Consider the following 4,370-nt stretch of genomic DNA (forward strand, 5'->3'; position numbering starts at 1 on the left):
TCTTTTTAATACTTTTTAAGTCTTAGAAAGCAGATCATGCTGGTATGTGGGGAAATTGATTTGAAATGACTGTAGAGGCTGGATATCAAACACATCCGTTTTGTAGTAAATGGGAGGGAAAATCTGTGAATGATTTCTGAGTCAGCCTGGAGCACAGTGCCACCTAACAGCTGCGCCAAAGAAATAATCAGTATCACAACCAATTATTCTCCTGTTAAATGATGTTAAATCGGCATGTTAATTCAGGGCCACTTCTAATATCACCTTTTGTTTGTTGTTTGTGTAAAGAAAGGGAGCTGACATTTAATGGTCGTCTAATATGAAATGTGATCTGTGCATTAGAAGTGTTGCGTGGGAGGATCTGTAGACTAATTTATGAAACACTGCCATAGAAGTAAATAGCTTTCGCACATGGGTGTTTGCTTCCCCTTTCTGATGCTCCAGCCTTTGCTTTACCCCTGCCCGGTTCCTCCTTGTCTGCACTTGGCCAGGATTCCCTGTCGGCTGGTGTCTGTATTCTCCCTTTGTCCTTCCGGCAGAGAAACAAGGGCGGACTGGCGATACAGGCCACCTAAGGCAAATTTTGGACCCTGGTGGCAGTAGATCCTGTCAGTGATGCGCTCTTCCCGGAGCTGTGCACGGAGCATTGTCATTTCTGCCTGGGGACCGGCTGTCTGACTAGGCCACATTCGTCAATGAGTGAACATATCTCTCGGTTCTCCAGTGTTCTTGGTCACACATATATGGACTGTCCAAGAGGCAGTAGGAATTACTGACAGGCCCAGTCCAACCTCTGTGCAGACCAGTGAATTCTAGACGGTTGTTACTACCTGAGAGGTTCCCATAAAAATGAATAACCTGGACATTGAAGAGCAGAACTGAATAGGAGACCATTTTGCAAGAGTTCTGACCTGAATGGGGCAAAGCTGAGTGCCCTGATTTTCAGTATTACTGTACTGAAACATTGATACTTTTTGTTTTGTTTGAAGGTTGATTTCATTTCCTATTACTCCTAACTTCATATTCAACTCACTAAAAATTTAGACTGAAGTATTTGGAAGTAGCCTCCAGTTCTTTTACATCTTTTCTGTATTTTTTAAATTTTAATTACTTCCACATGACTGGGGTGAACTGCCCTGGTCCTGTAGAGATTGCAAACAGGAATATGAGATTTCTTTTTGTTTTTTTAAGTTTTTTTTTGATGTGGACCATTTTTAAAGTCTTTATTGAGTTTCTTACAATATTGCTTCTGTTTTATGTTTTGGTTTTTTGGCCGAGAGGCATGTGGGATCTTAGCTCCCTGACCAGGGGTCAAACCCGCATCCCCTGCCCTGGAAGGTGAAGTCTTAACCACGGACCGCCAGGGACGTCCCAATATGAGATTTCTGATGGCGCACAGCCCAAGCAATGCCTCCTTAAGCAAATTCTTACAGGAACTTAAGAAGACCAGAGTTACCACCACAGTAAGAGTGTGTGAAGCTGCATGTAACACTGCCATTTTGGAGAATGAAGGTATCCAGGTTCTGGACTGGCCTTTTGATGATGGTGCGCTACCATCCAGTCAGATCGTTGATAAGTGGTTAAAACTTGTAAAAAAGAAATTTCTGATCCTAGTTGTTGTATTGTGGTCCACTGTGCTGCAGGTCTTGGGAGAGCTTCAGTGCTGGTTGCCCTAGCTTTAATTGAAGGGGGAATGAAGTATGAAGATGCAGTGCAATGCATAAGACAAAAGCAATGTGGAGCTTTTAACAGCAAGCAACTTTTGTATTTGGAAAAGTATCTTCCTACAATGTGCTTGCGCTTCAGAAACACCAGATACAGTTGTTTCAACCAGTGAAAGAGCGCCGCCTGATGCTATGGCCTTGGAAAAGAAACTTGAGATGGAACCTCATATATGTCAGCCGTTATGGAGACTTGGTAAATACTAAGTCCAATGAAGCTTGCATAGGAACATTGAAAGGCAGTTGTAGCAGGCCACAGGCTTACCAGAATTAGAGCCTTCTCTCTCTTTCCTGTTATTTTGACACTTAGTAAAAGACTAGCTCTCCAATATCTAAAATGTGTGTTTCTATTTGTATCAATTGTATCTTATCAATATACAAGAAATTTAGAGTAGTGAGGTGCCAAAATACCCAGCACGATACTTGTACACTTTTAGTGTCATGTAGTCCTTAGGAGGTTTATTCCCTAAGTCATTTCAAACATTGAAGGTAGGGCCTATGTGAACACCTGCTCACGTGATATCTTCCATATGCAAACTGATATATAGTAGGGTTTGTACAACCATTAATTTTGCTAGATTTGTGCAAAGTCTTAGATAATTTTGAATTTGTTTCTATAAACTCAATGTTTGTGCTGTTATAAAAGCTTCCATTTTGAAAAATCAAACACACACAAAACTCTTGTTGATAGTTCAGTCTATGTTGCACAGAAGCACGTAGTTTCCAGACAAATAAGAATTATAGCCAATTTGAAGTTTGCGGTTTGGGGTGCAACGTAACAGAGAGGGCCTGAGAAAAGAATGGGCAGGTTAGGGCAGGGGGGCTATATTTCCAGTAAAATTTTTCTAAATGTTTTTAAATTCAGTAAATATTTTTAAAAGGTTAAAATACTTTCTAATTGTAGCTGTAAGTCTGATAATATTCTGGAAACCCTGTAAAGTTTTGTTCCATACCTATTAGAAGTTATTTACCAACTATTATTCAAATTGGAAGTTGGTTAAAATTAACTAATTAATTAATTGTAGTCGGAAGAAGAGTAATAATTAAATTAGTATTACGCATATTTTGTTTCAGATAAAGGTCAAAATTCATCATATTTTTATTTAAAGCAGTTCCAAATGATGTGGCTACAAACATTCGTAGGGAAATTAATGACATACCTTTCAAGGAATAAATACATGAGTTGTTTTTGTAAAATAAAAAAAAAATCTCATTTTACTAGTTGAAATATTGGGCATTGAATACTTTCTAAACTCTAGGCCGAGAAAAATGCACTGGAACTCCAAGGGAGGGTAGGATACTCTAATGGCCTTCACAAGGTAACAATCTTGTAAAGCATTAATACAACTTCTTGAAAACTGCAAGTGCGGTGATAGTTGGTAAGGATAAACAACTTCAGGAGCACAAAGGTGAAACTTAGCCATCACTGCTCCTGGGAAAGAGCGGTCAGACAACTTTTACAGTAAAGGACAATACCAAGGAGGGATGGTGCGGTAGATTGAATTACTGGTCTTATTCCCCACTCTCAATATAAGTATTCTTCCACCCTGTTGCCAGGGCCTTACAGTTGCTGAACTGCATTTCCCTGCTTTTTGAACTTGTATGTGGCCATGTATGTATCTTGCTTTGGCCAATGGAATGTTAGCGAGTGTGATGTAAGCAAGGGCTTGAAATATTTCATCACAGGTTGGCTTGGCCCTCGACACCTCTGCCATCTCCATGAGAAAAAAATGCCCTAGCTGTCCATTGCTCCTTTAGTTGGGGTTGCAGAATGATACACATAGGGCAGACTTAAGCTTGATATATTACCTGTAGCTAAGTCCAGTTGAACTGCTAGGTACCAGCTAAGCCAAGCCTAGATCAGCCAAACCCTAAGCCACTGAAAAACTGAAATGTTTTATTATGCAGCATTATTGTGGCAATAGCTATCTAGTACAGTTAGTCTCTCAGCAGCTATTTTTTAAAAGTGTGACATGCAGAAGTAATAATTTATGGACCAGCTGAAAACTCTAAAATATTTGATTAATTAATTGAACGTCATTATTACTGTAATGTAATGTACATAGGACCTAGTATGCTTTAATACAAAGTTTGAATTTATTTGAATATCTTTGAAATTGTTTCCTAAAGGGTAAGGATCATTCTCAGTTTTCATTGTATGTAAACACTTCACACAGTGCCTGATACAGAGTAATCAACTTCATTGAAATAAATGAATTTAGACACTCTAAAGCAATCACCTATAATTGTTATAAACATAGTTGAACATAATCCAGTGTAAAATCCTAGATTGGAGAATTTCATATTTTGTGATCCATACTATGGTCAGCAAGTCTTTGTTTAGTTTTAATATTAGAACCAAAGCCAAAGATGGGAGCTTTACAAACTGTGGTGTCTAAAAACTGATGTATTGTTACTGAACCAGGTCCGTTTGCCCAAGGCACAGTAAGTCAAACGCTGAGATGCCGAGGTTTGTGGCCAAGAGTTTATTCACAAGGCAGCCAAGCAAGGAGATGGAAACCAAGTCTCAGATCTGCCTCCCGGAAGGGGAGGGTGTTGGAATATTTATGGAATAAGCAGGGTGATCTTCAGCGTGGGGAAAGGTGATTGGAGATAGGCGAAAAGGTGAGGAAATTGGTTTTCTGCGCA

At 39.4% G+C, this 4,370-nt stretch overlaps 1 pseudogene; it reads left to right on the forward strand.

Annotated features, from left to right (window-relative positions):
• The first annotated feature begins 1,117 nt into the window (after nt 1-1,117).
• On the forward strand, nt 1,118-1,837 carry LOC115846510 (protein tyrosine phosphatase type IVA 1 pseudogene; annotated as a pseudogene).
• Nucleotides 1,838-4,370: the final 2,533 nt, after the last annotated feature.

This window comes from Globicephala melas, chromosome X (assembly GCF_963455315.2).
Source record: "Globicephala melas chromosome X, mGloMel1.2, whole genome shotgun sequence".
Lineage (NCBI taxonomy): Eukaryota > Metazoa > Chordata > Mammalia > Artiodactyla > Delphinidae > Globicephala > Globicephala melas.